This window comes from Coccinella septempunctata, chromosome 7, assembly GCF_907165205.1.
Source record: "Coccinella septempunctata chromosome 7, icCocSept1.1, whole genome shotgun sequence".
In the NCBI taxonomy this organism is placed as follows: domain Eukaryota; kingdom Metazoa; phylum Arthropoda; class Insecta; order Coleoptera; family Coccinellidae; genus Coccinella; species Coccinella septempunctata.
Genome location: NC_058195.1, coordinates 30,347,732 through 30,362,633, shown reverse-complemented (window position 1 = coordinate 30,362,633; position 14,902 = coordinate 30,347,732). Strand labels below are relative to the sequence as shown.

The following is a 14,902-nucleotide window of genomic DNA, read 5'->3' as shown; positions in this document are numbered from 1 at the left end:
GGCAACTGAAACGCGATTTTTTTTCTTACAATTCAGAAAAATGTCAAAAAATTGAGCAGACATTTTGGGGAAGCGAGAAGGCGATCAAAAAATTCTGCGATGTTTTCATATAATTGCAAGGGGTAGAAAAAAACACCTCTTAAATCGTTTCGCGAAAAGTTTTTTACTTATGCATATAATACTTTTGAGAAATCAATTTTTGATAGCTTGATTCATTTTGAACAAATAAGATCTCTCGTCATTTCCTGCAAAGTGACAGTTTTTACCTAGTTGGCGTATATCATGCTGACATTATAGAGAAACACCACCAATTTTTTATTGCCTATAGAACAACTACAAAATTTGATTGATGGTTACTAAGGAGAAAATTAAACATTTATTTTCACATGCCATCTTCAGGGGGCTGCTCAAAAAAATATATTTGAAAGACCCACTGTTTTTCGACCATAAATTAACTAGTCATTTACAAATTGCATGAATATATTCATACAATGTTAGTTTTATATCTATATTTCATTAATATTCATATATTATATTATCCTGATTCTCCACAGGTACCGAAGTACGCCTCAGAAGCTCCGTAAGCTTGTACGAGTTCGTAGAATAAGTTTTGTTCTGGCTTACTGTGTCCTTACGCCACCTTAGGCGCAGCACTGTTAATTCGAACACAACAGTGAATGGTGGCTCGTACCCGTATGGACAAGAAAATTCCTTCTCTAGCCCAGGATCGAACTCAGTACCTTACGGTTGCGAAATACTGAGCCGACGCTTCTAACCACCAAGCTACGGACGCTGTGTTTAATGAAACAACTCTGAGTAAAAAGCATCAACGAAAAATGTATCCATGTTGTCTATAGGTATGGTTTCAAAAATAAATTTGTCGAATTAGTTTTATCCATTTTCTCACATTTGACATCAAGTATTTTTTGAACCATACACAACATGGATGCATAGTTTCCGAATTTCGATTTCAAATTTCCTCGGAGTTATTTTGTAAGAAATTGATGGAATCTGAAAAAAGGTTAGAAATAGTCTCTATGTACCATTAATTTCTAAGCCAGTCGACGAAAATGGTTGTTTACCATGATACCTTCCCATGCGTATGTTGGATAGTTTTTCCGATATCATATTTTGATATATGTACCCTAAAATATCATCAAATTGATTATTCACTTCAAGATTTTGCTCAACGAATTAGGTACAAAATGCAGGGATCCACTCACGTGATATACACAGTACCTACATAAATTCTGAAGGAACATACCGGGTTATTCAAAACTAAAATAAAATCTGGAAACTATTGATATTGCTAACTAATTATATGGCAAATATATGGTTTTGGGATATTGAAAACACAAAAATTGATAATAATGGTTATTTTGACAGTAGAAACAAGGAAATTTAGTTGTAGGGGTTTTTTCTTGAAAATAAGAATTCTTATATAACTCGTTTTACTGTAGATTATAGCCTTCTATAATTCCTTCTATAATCCCAAACAAGAGACCTATCCTGTCAGGTAAAAAATGTATTTTTGCTCAAAAACCTTCTTTTGGAGATTTTCGTTTCACATAATGGAATTACAATTTATGCATCTTCGAATGGCGGACATAGATTTTGTATTTCCTATAGCGAGTAAGCTTCTGTCAAATAATATCACTCACTTCCCTGTTTTTAATCACAATACCAAACTTTACTTTCACACCATGGACTGTGTAGCGTTCAATTTCATTGCAGCACAAAATACTTCGTATAGTAATTTGGGTTGCCTACTGATTTCGAGTTCGACGAATTTAAATTATCTCGGGGAATGTTTATCGGTTTTTTTTTTCCATATGTGCCAGATACGGTAATTTCCTTCAAGAAAGAATTTACTTTCGTACTTCGAAATTGGGAAAGTAGATATTTCGATTTATTCTGTGGAAATCCAAGAGTTTTGGGATAAAAATATTTTCCTGATTTCTTTCAATATTGTATTGCGAGTTGGTTATTTGATGAAGCAATATAATAACCAAATTTGGGGATCATTGGAGTGTATTGAAAGAGTATCTTTCTCCATTAGGCCACACAACATCAAAGTGAGTTTTTTTTCATACATTCGTTAATAGTTTATATCTTCATCTAGAACGATTAATATCGTACATCCCATTGTTCTAGGGCCTTTTTTTCCCGACTTTTTCTTCTTGAGTTTACGTTTGGAATATAACGTAAAATATAAGAGTGCTGTCGACAGAGAATTCAATTTACCTAAGATCCAAGAACATCAAGGATACTGAACGAGCGCTGCAGATTTTTGGTTTATGTTCAATTTTTGTCTTCACGAGTTTGGACTCACAGGATTGAGAATTGGTGACGTAGTTTTAATAATAGTTTCAATCCTGCTGTTCATCAAACTGGTATGTACAGATAATTTAGATTTCGATTGCTGGTACCAATCAAGAGTACCTTGTGACATAGGCACTTTTCTAGTGAAGTTGATTTTGGAGTTTTGACATTAATAAGTGAATATCTGTTTTTAGGATCTGTCTCTTGTTCCATTTCTTTACACCCGCTTCATTGTTATTTTCAGATTGTAAAAATTTGTAACACTCTTTTTCAAAAGAATATATATATATATATATATATATATATATATATATATATATATATATATATATATATATATATATATATATATATATATATATATATATATATATATATATATATATATATATATATATATATATATATATATATATATAAATTCGACGATAAGGCTCTTATAACTACAGTGATTATATATATATATATATATATATATATATATATATATATATATATATATATATATATATATATATATATATATATATATATATATATATATATATATATATATATATATATATATATATATATATATATATATAGTTATAAAGTGTTAATACCACCTCCAAAATAGTAACTCGTTTAACGCTCTCACCTCATATATATCGATGTCACCTCCAAAATCGGAGGTGACAACGTTTTGCCTTGTTTTTTAGCTTGTTAGATTCAGGAGGCTTCAGGGACCAACATATCAAAAAATCGTTTTGAGGTCACAACGCACCCCCTTTATGTACTGAACAATCTTTTAGTTCGAGTGTATATCACTGGAGCTAGTGTGCTGAGCTGTATATCGGAGAATTACTCTGAAAGACTCTTTGCTCGTTTGCACCTCCGAAAATGGCAACGTTGTACTGTGCAAGCAGATGTAGACAGGCGGAATATCAGTATACGGAGGAATTAAGTAATTAGAGGCGCAGCGCGTTTTCTCCTCCATTATTGCAAGCCAGGCGGCATATCTCAACGATTTTTTATCGCATTCCTTTGTAGGGGAAAGAATCACGTGAAAGAGAACCAATCTTGGCTCTCTCGAATGGGATTATGACTGTTTATATTTCATCGTGCGTATATCTATGCATCCGTTGAACTTCTTTCATCTCAAGCTTACACTATAATTCTGAATTTGGCGAACTATTTCATTACCTATCTGAAAACGAATCGATTTGAGTCTTGTCCATAATGATATTTCTTCTCTCTATGGAAATGATCCATATAGATAATACTACCTATTAGTATAACGAATAATCAGTATTGTATCATTGCATATAATAAAATAACCTGTTCAGAGAAAAACATTTTTTGGATAAGAAAATTCAGATGTTAATGGTGAATAATATTCAAGGACAATGAGCCAATCCGAAAATTTTCATTTCAGAATCAGGAGAAAAAAATGCTACAAATTTCACAATATCAGAGAAATGAACAACGACGGCTAAACCGAATGTTTGACATTGTGTTATTTCAAATGGAACGCTCTTTATATCTTTCTTGAATCAGATTTCTCAAAGATTTTGAGGGATCCTTTGCTCAGAAACATCTCTTTTATTATCGATTATGTTTAAATATTGGATTTTCCCAAAAATTTGAAGAGCTTGTAGCATCTCTCTGGTTTAAATATTTCAGTGATGTATCATAAAGAAAATTACCAATTATATCGAAACAAGTAAGATTTTATGAAGAATTCGCCAAAACAGATTTGCATTTTTCGATAGATCATACAGGGTGTAAGGGAAAAAATAAACAATATTGAAGTCTTTGGAAGGCCTCGAGTCAACATATTTTGAAATTGCAACCATATTTTTGTCAAGATATAATGAATCTTCAAAATGAAGTTAATAATATAGATACATACTCGGATACATATGATTGAGATACAGATGATTGATTAACTTCTACTATCTAAAATAAAAAGGTACATAGATAAAATATAGCTATATACAGGATATCTGTAAACAAATGCGAAGGAATAAGGGAGATGATTCCTTAATGAAAATAAGCGGGGGTATTTCCTGTAAATTTTCCAAATCGACAGACCTTCCAAGATACAGCCTTTGGAAGGCGATGACGAGTTTACAGTTTTTAATTTTTTTTACAGGTTCTAAAAAACACTGAGTCATAAAACTATACATATTATGAAGCACTGAGTAGATTGTTACCAGTTTCAACTTCGGCAAGCTCGTAGTTTAGGCGGTAAATTGCTATCGATTTTTTCAATGTGTCTCTCCCTTAAATTCAAAAATTTCTGTGAAAATGTTGAAATTTGAGTTATTATGCTATTGTCATAGAAGTATACGAAACTAGCAGGTCGGGGGAACCAAGATTTCGGGCCGATTCACCTTAAAAAAACATAATAAAATGAATTTCGTGAATACCTACCGAGGCTGAAAACCACTATTCTCCGCTATAAAAAATTAGTATTATTCCAATAATATACCGACTTAATGAATGCTACGTTGCTATTACTATAAGGCCCGATTGTTCAGTTCAGGATGAGGCAGAGATTTAAGATGATCCTAGATAATCTGACAGAACTGAACTGAAATGTCAAAATCAATCTAGGATAAACTTTAATCCCGAACTGAACAACTGCTATACATGTAGAGTTTCGGATTTTGCGAGAATCTACTACTTTTTCTTCAAAACAACAACTGCGCTGAAGAAAATGTGATTGACTGTTAGCGACGCGGAATATCAACCATCTAAATTCTGTAGTCCATACAAATTTTTTTGAACTCTCATCACAACTGCTAAACATGTAGAGTTTCGGATTTTGCGAAAAACAAAAATCAAAAAATTGTATTTACAACATACCCTGTATTTGTGGTAAAACTTATACAGGTGAAACGTCCAGACCTCTAGAAATAAGAAAACGCGAACATAAAAATAATATTAAAAATAGAGAAATTAATCGATCGCAAATCGCAGATCACATTTGTTCTAATACGGGAGACCACATGATGGATTGGGACAACACAAAAATTTTAATGACAGAACCAGACCATTATAAACGAAAAATTAAAGAGTCTACGTGTATTCTATTAGATCAGGATAATAATTTGGCAAATTGTTCGGTAGGAATAGATCATATTTGGATCAATTTATTAAAGAAGGAACTGTCATCCGGTAATTTCAAAATTAAATGAATCAACGTTTCTGTGCAGTCTCTGTTTCTGTGTGTTGACAATTAATGTCAGACAAAAAGCGACAATTCCAGAAGATTTTCAAAAGTAGATTTTTTCGTCTGATGAAGGAGTCTGATATAGACTCCGAAACGTTACGAAGAATTATAGTTTCAACGTTATTTATTTTGAGTTCATTGTCAGGCAACAATTTTTTCTAGTTAATTTGCTCCTGACAAATTAGTGCAAGAATTCACGCAGGAGCAAATCGTTGATTTCATTTTTAATTAATTTTGTTTCAGAGATTGGGAGTGAAAGCCCTAAAAGGTTTGTGAAGAGAGAATCTACTACTTTTTCTTCAAAACAACAACTGCGCTGAAGAAAATGTGATTGACTGTTAGCGACGCGGAATATCAACCATCTAAATTCTGTAGTCCATACAAATTTTTTTGAACTCTCATCATACTATATAGCAGTCGGATACTGAAATCCGTCATTTATCAAAATGAGTTGTCAGTTCAGAGACTGACCAACATTTTCGAAAGCTATTGATCTATTAATTAAATCGTTCTATAATTGGTCCTAAATTGACAGTCGTATTGTGAAAAACGATCTGCAGCGGATTATCTAAACACGAAATAAATTCTGAAATGTTTCGGATCATAAGGTTAATTGAATAAGTATCTTGTTCGTATCATTTGTTGAACTTCATTATTCTAAATATTCTTCAATGAATGAAAATATAATATCAACACACATAATTTTTTGATTTATTCGTCATCAAATCATTAAATAAATCGTTTCTCGAAAAGTTTCGAGTCTTGGGGCAAATATAATATTGAATTATTTACATCATTATTTGTCGAACTTCAAAGTTCTGAATGAATTAAAATCTAAACTTGACAATATAAGAGACAGTTTTCGCAAGAGTTTCAATGAAATCTGAAAATTTTCATCATTCTGGAGCATTCTGGACATCAATAATTCTCGAATCATCCATGGCATAAATTCAATTTCATCCAATATAACACGCAAAACGAAATGTTACTCGAACTCATCTTGAGCAATTCTCTCCTGAAAAGCTCGAATCAGGTAGAAAAGTTTGAACCCTTCGTATCAGCATTAACACGTGTTTTGCAGTAAACAGATGCCGATTTCATTTTCAACGGGCAATGTAACCAGGGTCGGGGGGATGAACCAGAGTCTCTGGATGATCGTTTCTCACAACAAGAAGAATTTGAATTTTCATATGAAGGTGAGGGCATTTGTTTCAAAATTTTCAGAGTACAAGGAGTATACAGAGTGTTTCACGAGTAAACAGACAAATGAAAACCGTGAATAGAGGGCATTGCGCTGAGTTCAAAATCACCCCATATACAGGGTGTCCCAAAACTAGTGAATCAAACGTCACACCACGATAGAGTAAACCAAATATTATCGAATGACACCAACATTAGTTCAACGAAAACGTACCGTTTCCAAAATAATCAGAATTTTATTAAAATACCTAAAGTTTCCGATTTTCGAACTATTTTTCTTAATAACAGGGCCAGTTTGTGAAGAAGGATATCGATTTTAAATTATATTGAACTAAGATTATTGTTTTATCTCTCCTAATTGAAATTATTTCAAGTAGTTAATCGATAACCATAACCTAAGTCTCGACCTAAGTTGATGTTAATTGAAACAATTGTTTTTTCTACATGATTTTTAATACTCAGATCAAACAGGGGTGATAATATGGGAGAAAAACGCTATCCTTTATCACAAATTTGCCTTGTAATTGAAAAAATAGTTCGAAAATCGGCAACTTTAGGTTAGGTTTCCTCAGAAACCGTACATTTTCGCTCAACTAATGTTGGTGTCATTCGATAGTATTTGATCTACTCTATCGTGGTGTGACGTTTGTTTCGATAGTTTTGAGGCACCCTATATATAGGTTTCTTCAGTGTTTTTTTGAAATTTCTCGAACTTCCGTTCGGCTATAACTCCTGAAATTCTCTATCAAGTCGACTGAAAATTTATATTTAGCCTTGAGTTGTTAATTTCATTGAAACAGAGCATTTAAATTCGACAAAAATCAGGACCGGGCTCAGTGAGGCTTTACTTAACTTCAAACTCATAAAAACACCGTGTATGTAGTTTTTTAATAATAATTTGAACTTTTTTGTTATCTGCATTTTCATTGTCTCAAAATGAATTGATTTTTGGGTTGCCCTACCTGTTGATCATGTTCTAGAAAAAATTGTTTTGGTCAGACGCCTCTAATTAATAGAGGACTTCATGAAAAATAGAAATTCTTAATTGATTTTTTTCAAAGAAATGAAATGAATGTGTTCAACAATTATACCATATTCGGTCTTCAAAATAGTCATTCACAATGATGAAATGTTTCAAAATTGATAATGCACAAATATGGATGGAAGAACTACGCTAACTTGAAACTAAATATTAAAACTTGATCTTCAGAATTAATCTATTTTTCTATGGACAACTAGTTGTGTGAATGAAAACAAAGAAAGAAATCGCGGGGTGTCAGGTCATTTCAAATGAGATGACCTGAAATACTGATAAATACTTTTGCTGGTGCATGAATATCATCAATGTTTCAATAACAAATTGTAATAAGACCAGACCAATCCATAGATTTCCATAGATCCAATAATGAATATAACGGAATAAGTGAAGAATTCGAAAGTGCATTTATCATACTTATTCGAAGTGCCAATCATTACCTTCACTAAAAGACCAAATGAGGTGAAAATCAATTCGAAAAATTACTTCAGGTCCACGTTAGCCATAAAAAGCGATTCATTCGGAAGATATCAAGTTATAATTATTATTTTCATGATAGCGTAGTTTTTTATTGCTATTTTTGTTCATTATCAATAATTAAGCTTATTATCACTGTGAATGATTTATCTGAATAACCAGATATGCTAAAATATCAAAAACGAAAAAATTCAGTTGAACATTTCCAATTCCATTTTTAGATTTCCACATCTGATTGGCGATCATATTCATACCATTAATTATTGTGAATTAAAAGTCAATATGCAGCGCTGTTTTTTCTAGAGGCATTTCACCACCAAATAAATATTCATTAAAAATTATCCACTGATAAAGCATACCAAAATTTCGTTGATTTTGAGAAAATCTATGCAGATACCTGAAAAATTCAAAATTATGACGAAAAAAACTACAGAGTGTTTTGCATGAGTGTAAGTTTGAATATGGCCTCAATGAGTCCGGTCCTGTGCTCGCCAACTTTTAATGTTCTGTTTTATTGAAACTTACAAGCTCAAGCGGATAATGAGTTTTTAGCCGAATACAACTCAATTATTTGGAGTTATAGCTGAACGAAAATTAGGGAAATTTGAATAAACTCCTCTGTATATCGGAAACGGAATGCACAAGACACACATATGAGGTGTTTTTGAACTCAGCTCAATGCCCTCTATTCACGGTTTTCGTTTGTCCGTTTACTTGTGAAACAACCTGTGTACTGAAAAATCGCAAAAGACACCTCGAGCAATTAAGAAATGCCATTCAATCGAGGAGTTTTTTTTGATCCGCTATGATGGAAAATGTCAATATCCAGATATAATTATTATTTGGGGTGATTCATCGAAAATCCCAAATATCTAGAAAATCAAGGCACTTTTACAAAACGTAAAATATATCTATCTGAACCGCCATAGAGTCCTCTAACCGCAGGTTCTATATTATCCATTCATTACGCCATACTCTGTATAATTATTATTATTATATCAATGTATTGAAAATAAACAGACACGAATACGAGCCAGTTGTTTTGTTTGAAGTTGAAGCTCCTCTTGCTTCAAACTTCTTTTAATTATTTTGACTACTATTCACGCAAGATGATTTTTGTTGAAGAATTTAACATTCTTGTAATTATCCGTTCATTTCTTCAAGAGATACCCATTCCCTACCACCTTTGATTATTCAACTCAATGCTAACACTGCATCGAATGCATTTCATCTTCGGGTTGATTTTTTTGAATTCTACAACTGATGTAACGTCTTCAACCTCCAGCCAAAGAAGATAAACAACTACTGATCTACTACAGCTACTGATCACTTGTATTTTCCATATAAATAACTAGATTTGGTATGTCTTCAATCAGTTTGTATAAACGTCAATTATGTTCGTTACATATTTTCAACTCAATATTTTCCGAAGTGATTTGACATTGTGATGAAATACGTAATTACTGAGATGTAGCACTGATTCGAAACTCAAGAATGTTTCGACAAGCGTCTTAACCCAACATTTTCGTACCATACAGAGTGAAAGGCATCCAATTTCCATGGCCAATCCAGTGCTAAAATGAAAGTGAATGAAGTATAGAAGCTGAAAGTAAAACGTATATCTTTATTGACTCATTCAGGAGAAACATTTATATGGAGTTCCTAATGTCGTGAATATAATGCCCAAAAATTAGACTACTATTTCATACCAGAACAAATTCGGTAAAATTGTCTTTTGAATTAATCCTATATGTCACGAAAAATTTCATTTTCATGCATCATTCATTTTGGGACCTATATGGTATTAAACTCCCCTATCGGACGAAGTATCGTAGACATAAGCATATTTATTCAAAACTGTCCAAATTCATTTACACCGAGATCACGAACCTTATCAATCAATTATCAGCGTATGAAGTTTATTAATATTATCTAGTATCGTTCTTGAACTATTCACAGGTTTCAATATTTGTGAATTAATCGGAAGAGCAGCTGTATTCTATATATGAGTAGAATTCGAGCTGTCTTACTTTCTGTCCTCCTAAAATCTGACAACGTTGCGGGAGGTGAGAGCGCACTACTAATAAGAAATATATGCGGAGGTAGTAAGGTCTGATTCGTTTGAAGAAAAATTTTTCGATAAAAATCTTTTCCCCTCTTTAGGTACCCCTGCTATTTACCTTCCCCTCTACATATATAAACAAAAATTATTCCAATTATATAACTCCTTCACCCGGAGGTCAGGTCGCCCAATGAACTTAACGGAGGTAACAACGCACTACGGGTTCATATATATATATATATATATATATATATATATATATATATATATATATATTTATATATATATATATATATATATATATATATATATATATATATATATATATATATATATATATATCTGAATATCTGAACCTATAGAGTAAATACACATATAAATGATAATTATTGTTTAAATACAAAATTTTTCAACTGATCTTGATCAAGTGAGGTGCACCTTCAATATTTTTTTGTGAAAGCTTTAATATTATTACGTTACTACTTAATGTTAGGCTCAAGATTTTGTTGGAAATTTCGCTAGAATTGTGCTCGAATTCGACGTTACATATTAAATTCTTTTCATATTCTCCAGGTTCTTCTCAATTCCTTTTAATTTTTTTTTTTTTTATTACTTGTCACAATATACTTTTCCACCTTTGAAATATTCTGGTCGGTATTTACGTATTTAGCCGATGTGATATAGTTTTTCATTTTTGAAGAGTCACTTTATTCAAAATACGTTGGCGCCCTTTATAAAATCATTGTGAACCCACGCCGTCTACACTGACAGCTGACCGAGGAAAAACCCAAGTGAAACTCTTCTGTGTATTGGTTTTCTTTATTAATTTTTTTGAGCAAGAATGACGCCACAACTGGCAACTTAAAATATTCGTGTAAGGCAAGTTCAGCATAATAATCATACTTACAATCACGTGTAGTTTTTTGCAACTTCAGTATTTTCATTACGTTTCAAGTCACCCTGTTTATGCCAATTGTTCAGGAATAATTTACTATTATCAGTATTATTTTCAAAACTTATTGAAACATATATTTATTGGTAGTTTTTCCAACATTCATTTTGAATCGGTTTCAATATTTGTGAAAATAAAGTTATCGACGTGAAACATGTTCCGCCGGAGACAAAAAGAATGGTACGATCTGACCAGCCCGCTGGCACAAAAATCACCCGACCCACCGGGAATTTTCCCGGTTACCCGGCGGTCCAATAAGCCCCTGAACATAAATCTGTGAATATTTTGAAAATAACATTGAATTTTCCTTCAGATTGAATATAGGATTCCTAGAATAACTAGGCACTTATATTGACCATACTCTGCCCATAGGTTTCAACACTCGAAACGTCGTAAAACTTTTTTTTATGACATGTTTGGGAGTTTATCGCCATTTCGAATATTCTGAAGATATTGAAGTTTTCCTGAAGAAATTTGTCCAGAAGAATTATTCAGATGAGTGTGACCCACTGGTTTCACCATTTCACCGGTGAAAATCACCGCAACTCATAAAGCAAGGTATGGTATTCTGCCTAATTCAATATAAAAAACTTGTGAGTATCTGAGTGGCATATAAATTTGGATTCATTATTATTTCAATAGGTATTTGGACAAACATACATATTTTCAATGTAAACACCAATAAGGTACATACATGTAGAAACTTATTTTTATTACTCTTGATTAACTTTTGACGTTGTTGTTGCTGTTCTATTGTTGTTCCTATTGTTTGAATAATGAGAAACTGATAGAAAATGGGAAGGCTAGGGAGTTGTCAATTTAGACGGAAATTGAAAAAATACTTTAGTATTCAGTTCTTCAAAAATTTGTTGAAAAGTGTTGAAAAATAACATCAGTCGAGACGCGACCGTTATTTAGAAGAAGTAACGACGAATTTAATATCGAAGACGTAAGGTTGTATCAAAATTGTGTGTTGCCGATTAAAGAGTGAAACCAGTAAGAATAATATAATTAACCCTGTATACCCTAGACAATTATAAAAAACCTAGTTACATGTTCCAGAAGTTTTCATAAAACATTTCTACAATATCAGAATCATAGCATTGGTAATTTGAACTCGTAAAATAGAATCTTTTGGTAGCTTTCTATAAAATTCAGTCTTTTTATCGTTCCACTGCAAAAGCAGCGGATAAGAGAGCAGTGAGTAATCAGTAATTGAAAGAGGTACTGATATTTTTCGTACTTGATTATTGGATATCAATAAAAAAAATCTACCCAAACTACTTACACAAATATAACACTTAACTAAGAACTATATTCAAAATAAGATCGTGTATAAAAGCATGTTAGGATTAATTACTATATCATTTCTTATATATTTTTTCTAAATCATTATATTCGCCCAACTGCCCATCATTTCTCCTACAGTAGGAAGTATATTGAATTATACCTGCGCTATCCACCGGACTCAAAAAATTGGCTATCCCTCTCAGAATATAAGTTTGGCTTCCAATTTCTAAGTCAAGTGACACTTGTAGTTGGGGAGCCGAAGAGGGAAATTCGGGATATACTCGAGCGTGTCAGATTAATATAAGGGGACATACCTTGGAACCTGTAGAGTACCTCTACGAAAAATTAGACCTGTATATAGGGGGAATTGTCAAGATGACTTCACCTTTGAAAAAAAATTTCACCTGAATAAACAATTAACAGGACAACTGACGCGTATTTGTGGCTGTTCATCTTAATACATTGATATAATAATAATAATTGATAATTAATAATTGGTACCTTAAATCATTCACAATGTATAGGCAACTCAAATGAAGATTAGAAATATCAATTTTCGGGAACATATTCTACGATGACATTCATCGAGAATCCTGTAGTAAACTTTTCGCAATTAATTCACTCAAGCATGAAATTCTCAAATGCACCACTTTTTTGGGTCTCTCAATAGAAGGAAATTCTTTGTCATCCTCTTCATTCACAATCTTTCTGATTGTGGAAATATTCAGCTGAAATATAAGTCGTTTGGATTCAGATGAAACATTATATAAATTTTCTCACAATTGATATTTTCGCTTCTGTCTGACGTATTGTGGATTTTAGAATATTAAATGAGCGGACCTGAATTCTTAATAGTATTTCCCGAAACCCTGTCTCTTTTTTCAATCACTTTCGGCATTTTCGTAATAAAAATTGATATTAGTTGTGGCAACGGTGTTGTGACAAACGAATAATCCACAACTGACCAAAGATTATAGAGTAGAAAGATAGGAAACGCCCTCGTATCGCTAGTACTAAAAACCGACTACATTTTGGCCAGTGAAAACACGCGTGACAATGAGATGGCGCTAAAAACGCACTATCAATACAGGAAAAACTTTTTAATAACAGTTTTCTGTTTTTTAATTGGGGGGCGCGAAATTCGAATACTATTTCTTGCATTAAATTTCAATATCGACTTTGTTTCTATCAGAAAACAAACATCCTGAGCGACAAAACAAAAGTATGGTTTTGTTTTGTGATCAGGATGTTAGTTTTCATCTAAACATTCTTTGGAATCAATGATATCAAAGAAAAACGCTGTTGGATGTGCTATATGTTTAATTGCAATTCATGAAAAATTTACAAATATTGAAATTGTGGGCAATAAATGAAGCTTTGACTAGGACACTAAAGTATATGGTGATCTGCTATACGTTGAAGGTGTTATTTCTGTACAATAGATTGTTCTGAATTAATGAACTTAGTTGAATTTGTAAAATATACATATATCAGTAATTAATATGAACCAATATTCAATATACATATTCCAGGTACTTACATAATATGTAGGTATTATTTATAGAATTTTCAGAACCACACTTAAAAAAAACCTTACAGACATATACAAGACCTGTATGTCAGTATAGTTTCTTTGGTGCTTTTTTTATAATTTCCTTATGGTATGGTCTCTTCATGACACAGTATACAAATTGATTAACGAATGAACAAAACACTCACAGGTTTCATAAAACTTGGACTTTCCAAACAACAATTTGACAGTCACACAAGAGTAGCAATTGAGAATCATTGAAAGGACCTATTAAGATTATAAATTTCCCATTAATAGACCGTTCATGCAAGGGATGCTTTCTGCATACAACAATTTACGTGGGTGAACAGTTCTCAATTGACCTGCAGTAAAATGTTCACTGCATATGGTGTAGTTAGTAGTGTTTGCTGAAGTAATTGTCTTCAAGTCCTGAGAATTTCATCCACTTCGGAGCACTGAAAATTAGAATCAATGAATGACCAGTTCACATATGTTACGAGATTTAATACTTACGCTTCCATTTTCCTTAGTTGAGTGAAAAACTTGATCTCGGAAAATCCATTTTATTATTTGATCCACAGTTCTTCACCATTCAATAATTTTCGAACAATATTTTGGTGTTTTCATCAAGAAATAAGGCAAAAAAATTCAATAATCAGCAACTAGAACGAGCTAGATAAAAAAAATGCGGAACGATAATCAAAACATTCAAAACCTCTTTGATCAAAATGGACGTCTGAAATCCTACAAAATTTCATATGTTTCTGCAAATGGCACTCAAATTAATATTTTAACCAGTCCTAGCGTCTTAA

At 32.3% G+C, this 14,902-nt stretch overlaps 1 long non-coding RNA gene across 1 annotated transcript; it reads left to right on the top strand.

Annotated features, from left to right (window-relative positions):
- The first annotated feature begins 1,606 nt into the window (after window positions 1–1,606).
- LOC123316988 lies at window positions 1,607–12,922 on the top strand. Its single transcript, XR_006538126.1, has 3 exons — window positions 1,607–2,075; window positions 2,155–2,393; window positions 11,583–12,922. It is a non-coding gene; the product is annotated as an uncharacterized LOC123316988 (long non-coding RNA).
- The last annotated feature ends 1,980 nt before the right edge of the window (window positions 12,923–14,902 follow it).